This window comes from Balaenoptera borealis, assembly GCF_965194805.1.
Source record: "Balaenoptera borealis genome assembly, chromosome: 11".
In the NCBI taxonomy this organism is placed as follows: domain Eukaryota; kingdom Metazoa; phylum Chordata; class Mammalia; order Artiodactyla; family Balaenopteridae; genus Balaenoptera; species Balaenoptera borealis.
Genome location: NC_138868.1, coordinates 11726238 through 11743016, shown reverse-complemented (window position 1 = coordinate 11743016; position 16779 = coordinate 11726238). Strand labels below are relative to the sequence as shown.

The 16779-nt window shown below is 42.1% G+C and overlaps 1 long non-coding RNA gene across 1 annotated transcript in view; it reads left to right on the top strand.

Moving 5' to 3' along the window:
• Positions 1 to 16335, top strand: part of LOC309605464 — a 32099-nt gene extending 15764 nt beyond the window's left edge. Inside the window, exon 3 of the long non-coding RNA XR_014231375.1 lies at positions 10867 to 16335. This is a non-coding gene — a long non-coding RNA (uncharacterized lncRNA). The remainder of the gene's footprint in view (positions 1 to 10866) is intronic.
• The last annotated feature ends 444 nt before the right edge of the window (positions 16336 to 16779 follow it).

The window sequence follows — 16779 nt, the reverse complement described above, 5'->3', positions numbered from 1 at the left end:
CTGGTTACACCTGTTTGCAGTGGTGTGGTTGGGGCAGAGGTCTTTTCTACCCATCGTGTATGGGAGAGGCAATACTTTCTGGAGGAATAGGTACTGGCCTTGACATCTCAAGATCTGAATTGGAGTCTGGGCTCTGTCATTTCATCAGCTGAGCCCTCCCACTAGCATGGCTTTCTTCTCTGAGTCCCACTTCCCTCATCTGTTACATGATGAAAGCAATACAAAGCTCTTCAGGCTTGAGCTACTGGATGTAAGATGCCCAATAAGTTGCCTGGCACAAAATAGGGTGTTCATTCAGTGAAACGGGTTAAGTGACTTGTTTAAGGTCTGAATTCGCACCCAAGTTGGTCTGAATCCAAAGTCTAGTGCTCTTTCTACCACCGTGTGTTTCCCTCTGATCTCTATGTTTGCAATTCTTTGATCAGAAAGTGTCATTTTTTTATCATAAGGTAGTTTAGGATGGAGAACTTGCTAGAGAAGCAAATTTCCGTTCTCTGGGAAAGCAGTAAAGCTTCCCACCCCCCCTCGGTGTATCTTCCTATGACAGGGACAAGTAATCACACTGCTTTCCCACATTCCATGCTTGTGACTTAGGAACAAACACCTCATGTCATAAATTCAAAGAAACTGGAAATTTATCACTTTGGGTGATAGCTCTTTCCCGGGACCTTGGGCAGGTTTGTGGATATTTTATGGCAGTGGATACAAGAGAAGATAAGCATGCTTTGGTTGAATGGTGGCTAAGCCTTTGCTGACGTGGATCAGATGCCAGCAAGAGGAGGGCAAGGAAAATCGTGAGGATGTTTTGTTACCAGCCCTGGGCAGCACTGGCTGCGACTCGGGGATTAAGAGAGTCAAACAGTGCTCAACACTCACATCCCCCAGTTGTTCCGAGGCAGTGTAAGGAACACACAGGCAGGACAGCCTTGAGTCAGATGTCAAGGCCCCCCCCCCTCCCCCGTGGGACCAGGGATAAAAAAGTGTGACTTCCTGCAAAACAGGAACAAATAGGACTTTTCTAGCTATTCACTTTTAAAAATCACAACAAATGATTGTTATGGAAAATGAAGAGTCAGGAGATTAGATAAAGTGAAAAGGCCCTCCTTCACCCAGTTCTATTCCCCACAAATAGCCACTGTGATCAGGTGGGTATATATCCTTCCAGACACGTCTCCTTGCGTGAACCCAGGCTCATGGACACATACTGTTTGCTTTTGCAAAAGTGGTACCAGGCCGTATGTTGATTTTACTGTGGAGAAATGGATTCCCAGGGAAAGTGAGGTGCGCAAGGACTGTAGCAGGGCCAGATCTGAGTCCCTGTGTCCTGACAACCAGGCTCAGTCCAGGCCCCACCCTGCTTCACAGCCTGAGGCAGTACGAATTCCAGTTGAGAGCCCTGGGGGACACACGTGCAATTACCCTGGCGGATAGGCAGAGAAAACAGTCCAAATATTTAACACCCTGCAAGTTGCAGGCGAAGCCAGTCAGAACTGACACTAGCTGCAAGTGGCCTTCCTGGGGTTACTGGCTAAATATTGGCCCCTGCAGGTAGGGGTCTTATGGTCGAAACCAAGTTTGTGTGCCCGACACCAGTGAGGAATTTGGAGCGCAGGAAGGTTTATTGCAGGATGCCAAGCAAGGAGAATGGGCAGCTCATGCTCAAAAGACCTGAACTCCCCAATAGTTTTGCGGGAAGAATTAAAGGCAAAATTTGGAATGAGGGCTTCAGGGTGTGTGACTTTCTTCTGATTGGTTGGTGGTGAAGTAACAGGGTGATGTCTCCGGAATCTCAGCCTTCTGGTTCCAGCTAGTCTGGGGTCTACATGCTTGTGGTCAGCAGGTGGTCGCTATCATCCACCTGGGTGGGTGGATCTTAGTTTCTGTAGAAGAACTGAGAGATGTGTATCAGATTGTTATCTATAGCCCTTCAGGAGGAACTAGGAGTCTTGTGACTATATTAGCCTATTAACTGCTTGAGCCTCCTCTTTGGAACTTGGGGAAGGCCTAGAAGACTCAAAATTTTTTTTTTTTTCCCTACAAACAAGAAACAGGGGACATTGAGGGGCTTTTGTATCCAGGAGAGCTCCACAGAGTCCTGTTTGATTTCAGTCTCATTCCACACCCTACTTGTTTCTAGACGCTTATCTGAGGAGGGAATACATGAATGAATGAATGGATGAATGAGGATGCAAAGTGGTCCTAAAAACAACACAAAGGAAGAAACTCCTTTCAATAGAATCACAAGATTATTAACTGCAGCATTATCTGTGTATATATTTTTCAAATAAGGACAAGGACCAAGTAATCATGCTGCTTGAAAAAAATCATGCTGCTTGTCAAAGGGAAAGAGGCAATAATGATAAAGAAGTGGAGGGGGAAGTTAGCTGGAGTTCAGCAGAACTGTATTTGGGATAGAGCGTGGCACTTAGTGGCTCTGTGTTCTTCGACAGGTGACTTAATCTCCTTGAACTTCTTTTCTGCAAACATCTGTGAATGTGAGGGGGAGGAGAGGAACACAGTGATTTAACCAAGATTACGCCAATTAAGGGTCAGATGGGCTGAAAGGTCTGGGGGACTTTTAGTCTGGTGTGTTTCTAGTTCAACGTCAGGGGCAGCCCTGGGGTCCTAAATTCCAGTCTTAAGGACTCAATCATCCTGAATTCAAGCTGATGGGGATTCTGGGTTAAACTTCTAAGTAACTCCTATTGCCTCTGTGTGGAAACCCACCCTCACTCTGACATCGACACCCAAGAGTCATCTGGCCAAGGGACTTGTAGGATAAAGAAACTTCCAGTTCCCACTCCTCCCCTCCTTCCAAAGACACCTGGGAATCCTTGCTTCCTGCACAATCCCTGCCCTTCCTGTGATACTTTTCCTCATGGATTTTTCCTGGGTTTGCCTCACCTGGCAATGGATACACATATTCTCTGCAACTTAGCTTGGAGAAATCCGGAATCATCAAAGAGATGAGGAAAACTGGCAGCGGATACAGAATCTAGAAAAACCCTTACCAGCGTCACTGAATTAACCTGTGTTTATACCATCGTTATATCTTAACCTACAGTGGTTCATGGCTTTGTAGAGGAGGAAAAATAATTTCCCTTCACCTTTCTGAGTTCTTGACTGAGACCCCCTGTAATAAAAGATTAACAAGAGAAAAACAAGTTTATAATATGTCTACCTCATGTATACATGGGAGATACCCAGGGGGAAATGAATAGCTCAAAGAGGTTGGCTTTAGAATTTAGGCTTAAATATTCTTTTAATAGGAAAAGAAGAGGTGGCCACAAAGGCCTCTTAAGGAAAAACAAGTGATTTTTTGGAAAGACGAATGGGTCCTTAGAAGACAGATGGGAGGTGTGATTGTGATAAAGTTCATCTGGTTCTGGTGTTGACCTGTAGTCTCCTCTCCTGTGTTGAGTAGTACATCTTCCCTGGATGATGAACTCCTGGGGAGGGGGTTTATGACAATTGAGTTCCTTTTGGAAGATTTCTCTTTAGACAGATAAGGAAAGTTCAGAAAAAGCCTCTTCCTGCATTTGCTGTTTTTCAAATGCCTTTAGCTTGAAATAAGCAATTACCAGCATATTTGCATAAAAAAGCAGCATATTTGGGGACAGTCTGCCCTACTACCCGTCAGCTTATAGCATTGATTCCCAATGAAGCCTATTAAAAATAAAGGTTCTTGGGTTCCACTGAACAGGAACTTCTGAAGATGAGTTCTGAGAATCTGTATTTTGACAAAGTTCTGAGACACAAACTACCTATACTCCACAGAGCTTACTCTTCATGTTAACCTAGTATTCCAATCTGTTCATTAGCATAATTTTACTATTCCAGGAGATTCTTGCCTAGACAAGTGGCTTAATTATTCTTTCCAGAATATCCATCAGCTCCTCAAGGAAAGCACAACAGTTTGTGCCCTAAGATTATACGACTCCTTTGCCTTACCTTGCTTTTGCTGCCTGCCTTAGACTGTTGTGTTGTGATCTCTACACAGGCCTAGTCAAGACAACCCTCCCTCTCCACTGAGGGACCTGCCTTAAGCCAAACTTCCAATTCTCACTAATTCTAACCTTGCCTTTCCCTCTCTGAGACACTGCCAAATCTCTGCTGAGATGGACTTCTCCCTGTCTCATCAGCTGGTTATTTTGATGGTATTTGGGGAGCTGGCATTCCCTGGACCCCAGGAGATTCTATGACACAGTTGGATTTGAGAACTACTGGACAAAATTAAGTCCAAATGGCTGAGCCTAATATACAAGGTCCCCAGTAGTCTGACTGTCGCCTCACTTACAAACCAATTGTCCACTGACTCTTTTTTACAAACCATACACTTTAGCCCATTCTTTTGTGTCTTTAGATACTTTGTGCTTTTAGCCAGGCTTTTCTCTCTGCTCATCCTTCTATATCTCAGCATCTTTTTCTCACCGTTGTTGTAACCAGTCTCCAGTGATGGTCCCCAATGAACCACCCCTCCCAGGATTCATGCCCCTGTGAGGTCCTATCCCACAGTGAATCTGGGCTGGCCCTGTGACTCATTTTAACTAATTCAATGTGGCAGACATTAAGCTGTGTCATCACTAGGGCCTAAATGTAAGACCTGGAAACCTGCACTCCCGAGAGCCCTGAACCATCCAGCTGTTCTCCTGGAGAGGCCATGCGGAGTCCTAACCACTGGACCACCAGCAAATTCCCCTGAGAGCTTTTAAAATTTTTTCTAAAAATCTTATTACTTTCATTATTAAAAATTTTTTTGTATTGAAATATAGTTGGTTTACAATGTTGTGTTAGTTTCAGGTGTACAGCAAAGTGATTCCATTTTATATATATATTCTTTTTTAGATTCTTTTCCATTATAGGTTATTACAGATATTAAGTATAGTTCCCTGTGCTATACAGCATGTCCTTGTTGGTTATCTATTTTATATATAGTACTGTGTATATTTTAATCCCAAACTCCTAATTTATTCCCCATCCCCCTTCTCCTGGAATCGTAGCTTTTAATCTTTCAAGTCACCAGGTTATGGTTTATCTGATAGAGGCTGGGATAACTTTTGAGAGGATGTGGGCATACAACCACAGGGGCAAGCGTAAGGGGAAAAAAACGTGAAGGATGGGGGTGGCTTTCAACCCTCTTGGTTTATGGTGCAGGCTTTTGATGAAGTTTTTACCCTCTGAGCATACTTCTGCCAGTTTTAAAAGCCGAGTAGCAATAAAATAAAAGGCTCCCCCTAGTGGTGCGCAGTTGATTTTATTCTGGAAGCCGGGAGTGCTCCTCCCTGCGTCGTGGGCATCGTTGACCAGCAGAGGGCAGTGCAGACAGCAAGAGACATCAGTTGGCAGGCTGTTTTATGAGCTATAATGAATTTTATTTTCCTTCAATTACGGTAAAAACCACGTAACATAAAATTTACCACCTTACCTTTTCTAATTGTTGTGCAACCAATCTCCAGAATTTTTCCTCTTGCAAAACTGAAACTCTGCACTCATTAAACAACTCACCATTCCCCGCCCCCCCCCCCCCCACTTCCTCTCCAGTCGCCGGCAACACCTTTCTACTTTCTGTCTGGATGAATTTGATTACTCTAGACACCTCAGAGAAGTGGAACCGGACAGTGTTTGTCTTTTTGTGACTGGCTTATTTCACTTAGCTTAATGTCTTCAAGGTTTATTCGTTCCGTAACACGTATCAGAATTTCCTTCCTTTTCGGAGCAACTTTTTTTTTTTTTTTTACAAGAATTAGTACTGGGAAACTGGAGGTTGGACAACAGATTCTGCAGTCAACTTCTAACTCTTTTTTTTTTTTTTAACTTTTGGGTTTATTTATTTATTTATTTATGGCTGTGTTGGGTCTTCGTTTCTGTGCGAGGGCTTTCTCTAGTTGCGGCGAGCGGGGGCCACTCTTCATCGCGGTGCGCGGGCCTCTCACTATCGCGGCCTCTCTTGTTGCGGAGCACAGGCTCCAGACGCGCAGCCTCAGTAATTGTGGCTCACGGGCCCAGCCGCTCCGCTGCATGTGGGATCCTCCCAGACCAGGGCTCTAACCCGTGTCCCCTGTGTTGGCAGGCAGATTCTCAACCACTGCGCCACCAGGGAAGCCCATCGGGGCAACTATTTTTGCACGTCTCCTATTCTTGATTCAACACGTCAGGGTATGTCATGTATTTGTAAGTGGGAGCATCACTGTCTCCCTTCAGCTCTTTCCTGTGCCGTCCACATATACAGCCTGGTGCTACCTACATGGCGTTCACGGAAGGATGGAGCAGGAAAACTGATACATTTCACCGGGCCATCCCCGCAAAGGGCATTCTGGCTATCGGTATAAGAACCAGGACATTGTTCATACTCCCCTTTTGATTCAGTGTCTCCATGTCTGGGAATTTATTTAAAAGAAATGGTTCAAGGAGGAAAAGAGTATTCACATTCAAAGTATTTAGAGTGGTACATGAAAGCAAGAATGATGGTGCACCGCTCACATCTCCCTGCAAGAGAGATCCTGCTCGGAGGGCTGCAGGGAGCTGACAGCCCCCAGCTGCTGCCCATTTGGGATCTGCTGCAGCATTTGCCCAAACTCTATACTCTTCTTGGGAATAGGAAGAATATGCCTCCTATGGAATAGGAATATCCACTCTCTTAGAAAGTGGGCTTTAAGTTAAAACTTGAAGGATGAATACGACCTACTCAGGCAAAGAGTGGATACAAGAGTTTTCTAGCAGATGAGTTATTCGTAAGCCAGCCTAACAATAAAATTTCACCCCTCCACTTTGGTTATCAAGAGTTGTACTCCAATGGACCCATCTCTTTCCCACAAATGGCCCCAAACATGCCCTCCCCTTGAATCTGCAAATGCTGCTTCTGGCTGAAAATTCCTGGCCAGACAAGGACCTCTTGTAAATCCCCTGGATCTTTAGAATAGACTTGGTAAGTATTGGTCCGGTGATCAAGGTTATCTGTCATCTCCTGGATGGGTTAGGAACAGAAAGAACAAGAAGGGATTTTGAAACACTGGGGAATCTATGCAAACAGAGGGCTTGCTCATTTCAGCTCTGGCATAAATATCACAGGGGAACGAGCTTAGGTTTCAACAAAAGCACAGATACTCCTACCTGCTCTTGTGGCCATATGATGACTGTTAAAATTAGACCACCTGCCCACCAGCACCTGAAGCTTGAGTAAGCGTTCCTCCGGTTTCTATGGAAAATGGTGCCATAGACCTGTAGCAGGCCAAAGACTATGGAGAGTCAAGACATTGGGAGAGGGCCACAGAGCATCCCATGTCTGTGGATAAATCTTGAAATAAATTCATCAACTTTCAGGGCTGCCAGGGTTGGGGTCTGTGTGCAGCATGTTCACAAAATGGTGTCTGCTTGAGCAGCTTGAGTAAGGGGCTCACTACCTTCAAAGGCAACCCAAGCTGCCCTTGGTCAGCTCTGACTATTAGACTTGCTTTTTGCTTGGTAGAAATTAGTCTCCTTGATGATTTCACGTTTCAATCTCAGGGTCCAGGTTACACCTGCAGGGATATTTTAATCTCATCTTGGCTTAAGTACAGTGCACACACCGTCTTGTTCCCAAGATATTATTTGTTCAACGAAATCAGTGTACTCTGCGTAAACTGCTTTTACATGAATCCAAACTGCTCAGAGGGTTCTTAAATTACATTAAGCAAATATTTCTTTTAATCAAATAAGTTTTTCCTTTTTTATTAAATAACATTTATTGAACAACAGCTATGTGAAGAACACTCTACTGGGCACTCCAGAAACACAAGCAAGCAAGAAGCTTTAGTGTCTTCATTATTTACCTATATACCCATTCATTAAACTACAGTCCCAGGCCTTTTTTTTTTTTTTTTTTGGCCGTGGCGTGAGGCTTGCAGGATCTTAGTTCCCCGACCAGGGATTGAACCCAAGCCACAGCAGTGAAAGCGCCACGTCCTAACCACTGGGCCACCATGGAACTCCCCCCACGTCTTTATTTGACATCATTTCTTTTCCTGGAGAAATCTCCAAGGGCACTCACTTCCACAGGTGCCATCCACAGGGCATGGCCATCTATTTCAGGCTTTGGCTGACCTTATATATAAGGTATAACTGGGAAGTCTTGGTCCACGTGGGCATACATGGGAAAACTCAGTTTATTCAGAGCCTGGATCTGATAGTAGAAGATATGGGGAAGTAGAAGATACAGGACAGGTTTCTTGGAACTCAGGCATGGCACCTCCATTCACAGCTCTCAGTTTGGTCCATCAGGGTCCAGGTCTCAGGATTCCCATCAGGTCCCAGCAGACAGAAGTTGGGGAAGGTCTGGATACTGTGCTTCATAAACCTTAGGCTCCTCTCATTCCCACAAAAATGCCAAAATTCATTCACCAAGGCAGTGAGTGACATCCAGGGATGAAAGTTTAAACATCTCTTACATAAATTCTCTTATATAAATTCACATGTAAGAGATATCATATGGTATTTGTCTTTGACTTACTTCACTTAGTATGATAATCTCTAGGTCCATCCATGTTGCTGCAAATGGCATTATTTCATTCTTTTTTATGGCTGAGTAATATTACATTGAATACAATGGGATGTATATGTGTGTGTGTGTGTGTGTGTGTGTGTGTGTGTGTATATATATATCACATCTTCTTTATCCATTCATCTGTTCATGGACATTTAGGTTGCTTCCATGTCTTGGCTATTATAAATAGTGCAGAAATTATGTGTGTCATTTCTGGGTAGAAAGCCCTAAGAATCAATGCACAATATACCATCCTTTTGATTTTCCCTTCTGCCATGGTGGGCAGCTACATTTGAAATGGTTCCACAATGGGGATACATGGAATAGAGCCTCCACCTGAATTGCAAAAGTGATCAAGAGTAAGAGAGAAATCATCTTTGTCTGTTTTTTTTTATATATTTATTTATTTGGCTGTGCCAGGTCTTAGGTGCGGCATGCAGGATTTTTTAGTTGTGGCATGTGGGATCTAGTTCCCTGACCAGTGATCGAACCTGGGCCCCTGCATTGGGAGCATGGAGTCTTAACCACTGGACCATCAGGGAAGTCCCTCATCTTTGTCTTTTTAAGGCACTGAGATTTTGGAGTTGTCACTGCAATATAATTCAGACTATCCTGATTAATATACCTTCCATAGTAACTTTCCGCAGCCTCTCATTAACCATTAGCTTTAGGATAGTCTGACATCCTTGATATGACTTACAAGACTTTATATAATTTTTTCCTTGCTTAACTAGTCAGCCTCATGTCTCACCATGTCCTTCTTCCTAGCTGTGCTCCAGGTTATCCTGTACTTTCTGTTCAGTGCATATGTTAAGCTCTGTTTTGCTTCAGGCCTAGAACACTGCTTGCTATTACCTTTGCTCAGAGCATTCTCTCCCCCACTTTTCTCTGCTTGGCTTGCTTCCACTCATCCTTCAAGTCTTTCCTAACACCACTTAGACTTAGGGACCAAAGTAGTATACAGCTCTCCTCCCTGTAATGCAACTGCATTATTGTGACATAGTCTACCGAACAAGGCAGCCTTTGCCTGTCTTGTTCAGTACTGTTTCCCCAGCATCTGAGCACATAGTAAGTGCTCAATAAATACTGCTTGAATGGATGAATAAGTGAAAAATATGATTCCTTCTTTTGGAATACTCTTCATCCCCTTTTGATCTGGTCATCTCTTAAATGTCCCCTCTTTTCTCAGCTTAGATACCATCTCCTCCAGAATCTTTGCTTTCATCGTCTGAAAAATAATGCCTGTGAAATTTTAAAGTATCAAAGCTCTTCCAGGAATATAACACCCAATAAGTCTTGGGACTGCACGTCCCCTAGGAAATTTTTCATTTTTTTAAAGTACAAATCAGTAGGAAACCAGAATGTACTTTACAGAAATGTTCTATTTTGCGAACCAGATTGGACAGTAACATAAACTGTAAAGAAATGGCTGCATATGTTCATTATCCAACTCATGAGTCCTTGGGTTTGGAAGTTCTGGGAGGTGAATTCTTTGAATATAGCAGAGAGGAAGACAGTTCCTGCAGTATCTCAGCAGTCACATAAATAAGATGGTCTACATGCTTGCCCTTAACTGATTTGGTGAGGGTAACATTTTTTATAACCTCATCCAAGTTGGATTGTAAACCTACAGGAGAAGGAAAGAGAAGCAAGATTCTCAGGATAAGCCACTGTGTTGAAACAGTGAACTTTGGATCCCCAAAGAGTGACTTAAAGTCTTAATTCTGCCACCCAGTAGCTGTGTGATCTTGGAGGAGCTGCCTCACCTCCCTGATTCTCAGTTTCCACATATGTACAGTAGGGATGGATGATATCACCTCACCTGTCTACCTCACATGGATTTTGTGAGGATCAGATATTTTGAAAACTAATAGCAGCATGAGAGTCTCTGCTGCCAGCTCCCTTACTTTTCACTCTCACCCCGTCTCCCCACCTTGCTCCCTCAGGAATCTTGGGCACAAGTCTAAAAGAAATCATAAATCAGATAAATAGATAAATGTGTATAGATACAGATATAATTTTACCTGAAAACTTCACATTCCTTGGAATGTCCTTCTCATCTACTATACATTTGTGAATTCTAACATTATTTAATAATCTACCTCACTGGGACTTCAAGTTTGATACTTTCATTGATTTCTGTTTATTTTGAACGCTGACCTGTAACTATATTAAATATAAAAATATTAAATATATTAATATTAATATATTAAATTAATTTAATAATTGATATAATTATTGAATTATATATAATATATACAAATTAAATACATATTAATTATTAAATTATAATATATGTATATATATTAAACACTCCAATTAAAAGGCAATCCCTACTTCTCTTGCAGGTGGCAGCTTAAAATAACTTTCCCAGGAAAGGATGTGCTGATCTCCAGCTGCTGGAGGACATTAGGAGCCACTGGTACGTTCTCCTAGCCACCTTTATGTATATTCCCTTGCTCTTGTTACAATTATATAGTTATTTGTGTAGTTATTTCCTTTTTCTTTTTATACTGAGATATAGTTGATGTACAATATTATATAAGTTACTGGTGTATAACATAGTGATTCACAATTTTTAAAGGTTACATGTCATTTATAGTTGTTATAATACATTGGCTATATTCCCTGCATTGTACAATATACCCTTGTAGCTTATTTTATACATAATAGTTTGTACCTCTTAATTCCTTTCCCCTGTTTTGCCCCTCCCCACTTCCTTTCCCCAGTGGTAGGTAACCACTAGTTTGTTCTCCGTATCTGTGAGTATGTTTCCTTTTTGTTATATTCACTAGTTTGTTGTATTTTTAGATTTCACGTATAAGTGATATCATACAGTATTTGTCTTTCTCTGTCTGACTTATTTCACTTAGCATAATGTCCTCCAAGTCTGTCCATTGCAAATAGCAATATTTCATTCTTTCTTATGGCTGAGTAGTATTTTATTGTATATACATCCCACAGCTTCTTTATTCATGCATCTGTTGATGGAGAAGTGTTGTTACTTCCTTATTATCCCTGTCCCCTTCTTTTTTTTTAATTAATTAATTAATTAATTTATTTATTTTTGGCTGTGTTGGGACTTTGTTGCTGCACGCGGGCTTTCTCTAGTTGCGGCGAGCGGGGGCTACTCTTCGATGTGGTGCACGGGCTTCTCTTGTTGCAGAGCATGGGCTCTAGGCGGGTGGGCTCAGTAGTCGTGGCTCGCGGGCTCTAGAGCACAGGCTCAGTAGTTGTGGCGCACGGGCTTAGTTGCTCCGCGGCATGTCGGATCTTCCTGGACCAGGGCTCGAACCCATGTCCCCTGCATTGGCAGGTGGCTTCTTAGCCACCACCACCAGGGAAGCCCCTCCCTGTCCCCTCTGACTAGGGGACTCTGGAGTGTACAGCCTATCTGTGTCTTATCTCCGCCTACCTCCTTAGTGCTTGGCACAGAACCTGGCTATTAGTAGGCATTGAATGAGGAACAAATGAGCACCAATGATTCTGAAGTCTCCACCAGTGACCCCCTTAGTCCACAGAATACTGACTGTAGCTGATGTCCATATGTATGTTGCTTGGAAAATTCTGGGATATGATTTGTCACACTATCCAAATAAATACCACGTCAGCATATCCTCCCTAATGTCTGAGAGAATAATCAAAGCTAACTTTGGACGTAAGTTTGCACACTTGTTTGATTTGAGGAGATAACCTGTAAAAATCACCTCTGCCATGAAATCTTATCTGGGAAAGACTGGAGTGTTTCAGAGTCAGATAAATGTGAGTCAGGCAAACCTCAGCTCTACTATTTGCTAGTCTTCACTCATCCTTTCCAGGCCTCAGCTCCCCTATTTATAATCTTTGAATATTGGTGTCTCCTTCCAGGAATATTATGAGGTTAAAGTGAAAGGGCATGCATGAGTCATGGGATGCTGGCCCGCATAGACTGTATCACAGTAGAGGTTGAGGTTCATACTCCCCCACAGAAGCTCCCATCTTTACCTTCATGAACTCAGGGGTTTTTTTCCCCTCAGGGATTTCTCCAATGTTCTCAGCATCTGGATACCATCTAAGGCAAGCATCTTGGCTGAAACATTAATCTAGATAAAGGACCAAGAAACATTAAGGAAATGAGAAGAGCTGGGAGAAGGGAGACTCAAAATCATCCTGTGTAATGGTCCAGGGCTCCAGCAACCTCACTGAGTTCTCTGGGACCATGAAGATGGTCTCCACATTGATAAGGAGGATTCCACTGGTGAAGTTTTCCACTTCTGTTGGTAATTCCACTACCCTTATTTCCACTAACTACTCATGCATTTGAAAGGATAGGATCTTCTTTTTACCATGTTCCCCTTTATAATCCCCAAATAAGCTATTCCGAGGGAATGTGACTGTTTTGGAGAGGAATTTGTAACTTTGCACACGCTTAGCAGATTGGGCAACATAAGGATCCTGAGATCCTTGAGAGAGAAGCATAAAGAGAGGAGGAGGAGATGAGGGACTAAGTATAAATTTTGCACGTTTCTAAATTATGATTGCAACACCATGAGTCTGACCTATGCAAAGATTCACAGCATCACAGCCTCTGTAGAGATTGTATCCACACCTCCCCCGCGCCACTTCTCCTGAAAATCTCAGGTTACCACACATGAAGACTCCCTTTTCTTTTGGCCAAGTATGATTTGGGTAAACTGCATGAGGCACATGTGTCCAGCTTTCCAGCCTTTGCAGTTATTTTCCAGGTAAAAGGCATTTCGTTGGTGCACATTTGGTCTGCAGAATCTGGTGAGCTGAGCCTTGTTTAACACTGACTCAGAATAAATAAATGATGCTTTACTGCCAAGACCTGATTTGTGCAACTTGTTCTCTTGGGAAAATGTGCATTGAAAATTGAACCACACACTCAGTAGATCTGGGTTAGGGCTAATTGCTCCAGATAGGAAATGCAGTCATTATGCTGTCATTGTAGTTGACCTGGCATGTCATTAGTGTGAGAATATGTTAAGGGAAACTCAAAATTGGAGTTGGGAAGCCATGAAGGGAGGGCTTTCATGCACATGCTACTCATTGCAGCTTGCATAGTTCAGCAGGGAGAAGGAAGATTTCCTCTTACCCAGCAACAGCAGGCTCCCCTGGTCCGCAACCAATAAGATCCTCCGCCACTTCGAACTCTCATTTTCCTCCAATGAATTTTTGTTTAGAACAACCCCTCCCAGCTTTCTCCTTTCCTCTATAAAAGAATGCTCTCCTCTTTTATTCTCTGGACTTGTCTATGTTTTAACCATAGTTTGCTTGTCCTGAAATGCAATTCCTCTGCTATTCCCAAATAAACTCTTTTTGTTGTTGTTGTTGCTTACCTAAAATTGTCCTTTGCTCTGTTTTAGGCTGATATCCAAAAGAAGAGCAACTGAAAGGGCAAACTGACCTTGTCTAGTGAGCAAATAATAAAACAGTAATACATAATGTATTGCAAAAATGTCATGACCAGGAGAAAACCTGACAGGGGCAGAAAATTTAAAAAAAAAAAAAAAAAAAAAAGGCAGGTAAATTTAGAAGACTTCAACTGGACTCATGTCAGATTTTCCTCCAGGGCAGGAGTGGAGGAAATTCACATTCCTCCTGGTGACAAACAGCTGATGTAAATAGTGATGCGGGTATGGCAGGCTGGCTTTCACTCAATGGCATTCAGGAGAGTATGTGACACACGCAAGGGGACAGCAACTTATTGAGCTCTGGCTGATTGTTGCCTTGTGGGCAGAAGGTCTTGTTTGGCCAGATCTGAGATTTCAAGAGAACTGTGAATGTGATTATATATCAAAATGACCTTTTTTTTTTTTTTTTTTGGATGTTAGCATCTGAACCAATTATTTCTTGAATCGCCATATGTGCCTCAATCAACAGACGTATCAGAGAGCTTCGGAGGATGAGCCTCCTTCCTCTCCACCACCCCGTCACTTGTTACTAAGCACCTTCTCTTTGCACGTTTCTGCTGAGTGTGCTAGGTTTCGGGTGGTGTGGGGCTGCAGGAAAAGAAGGAAGACCCACAGGGACGGGACACAGCTTGCTGACCTCAAGGAGCTCATGGTGTAGTAGTGACATAAGATAAGGGCAACAACTTTAATAAAAGTGTAACAGGTGTAGAATAATATTCAGCCATAAAAAGAATGAAATTTTGCCATTTACAACAACATGGATGGACCTGGAGTGTATTATACTTCATGAAGTAAGTCAGATAGAGAAAGACAAATATTGTACGATATCACTTATATGTGGAACCTGAAAAATAAAACAAAGGAACTGATATTACAAAATGGAAGTAGACTCCTGGATATAGAGAAGAGACTGGTGGTTACCAGTGGGGAGAGGGAAAGGGGAAAGGGGCAAAATAGAGGTAGGGGATGAAGAGGTACAAACTACTGTGTATAAAATAAATAAGCTGCGAGGATATATCGTACAGCAAAGGGAATGTAGCTCTTCTTTTGTAACAACTTTAAATGGAGTATAATCTGTAAAAAATTTGGATCACTATGTTGTACACCTGAAACTAATACAATATTGTAGATCAACTGTACTGCAATAGTATTTTTTTCATTTGAAATAAATGTGAACATTAAAAAAAAGTGTAACTGATGGAAAAATTTCCCTCTTAAACTACAACTGCTATCTAAAGAGGAGAAATTTTTAGGAGAAATTGCAATGTCTCTGCAAATCCTTTTCTTTTTTCTTTTCTTTTCTTTTCTTTTTAAGCTGTGGATCCTAATAGCTGCTGGAAAGGCAAAATGATGGGACTTAACTTGAGTTTGTGACACACAAGAGCCAACTTCCTCTGCACAATAGAGAGAGAAGGACTTGGAGTTCTACTAGGTGATCCAGAAGGGTGAAAGTGTGGAAGAGAGAAAAGATGGGAAAGAGGAATCCCGATGGGTGAAATGTACAGGTACTCAGGTTGTTAAAAACTTAGATAAGGGATGACTCTTGGTCAACCACTTGATGTTTGCTTTGCTACCTCAAATATCAGAAAGTCTGCTATACACCAAAAGCTCTTGTGTCATTCTTAATTTTTAATGTATGAAAATCAAGCAAAGGGACTGAGTTCCCAAGAAGTGGTGCAGGACAGGGAGACTATGATAGGATAGTGAGAAAATGTATAATCTGAACTAATTCAGGGAAGCAGGAAGCAGAGCCAGAATAGAAATGGGAATTTACATCCAATGGCTTTTCAGGCTCTATCGTTCCTAGAGATGGATAAGCACGTTTGGACACGGGACATTTATCTATCTGTGATTTTGTTTCTACAGGAAAATAATGATCAAGAAAATGAAAATAATAGTGGTCAACATTTATTAAGTAAAAATTATGCTCAAGGCCTATTCCAGGTGCTTTACATGGATTATTTAATTTAATCTGAAAAATAACCATATGACGGAGGGATTATTATGATCCCCATTTTACATAGTTGGAAGCTGAACAACAGTTAGGTAGATAAGTTGCCCAAAATCATACAAGAATTTAGAGGCAGAAACAGATAATAAATTCTCAGTTCGTATAAATTGATTTACTTGTTCATGTCTGACTCTCTCAGATGTTTGGAGTCCTTAGACTTCTGAGAATTTCTGTCTTTCCCTCCTGAGTCCCTGGCCCCTCAGTGTTGCCAGTGAGACTTTCTAGTTATTGGAAGAGATATTTCTTGTCCCATTTCTCCTTTTTCTTCCTTTTTTCCCTTTCTGTCTTTCTTCCTCTCTTCCTCCCTCCCCCTACCTCCCTTCCCTTCCTTCTTTTTCTTTCTTCCTTTCCTTCTTTCCTTCTTTATTTCTTTCTTTTTTTTTCTTTCTTTCTTTTTCCTTTTCCCTCTTTCTTTCTTCCTTCCTCCCTCCCTCCCTCTCCCTTCCTCTCTCCCTTTCTCTCCCTTTTTTTCTCTCTCTTTCAACAATCCCTAGCACATCATGTTTATAATTGCTTCTTCCTTTTAAAAAACAAGTTCATTTTCATTTTACGTTTCACTCATTCCCTTACCCACAACTTTAAGTCTGAAACATAAAATGTTCAGACTCCAGGGCCCACCCTGTGAAATTCTCATCAGGAAGAGCTAAGATCCAGTGACTCCTAATGTTTTTCAAATCATGGACACAGAAAATTTATATTTGTTCTGCACAGTGGGGTGAAAAGTCTACCTATAGCCCAATCAAGGCATCATTTGAGAAGCTCTGACTTTAAATACTATGAGAAGCACCTCATTGCCATTCTCCTGTTTAGACTTTGTCTACCTTGTTTCCTTCTCC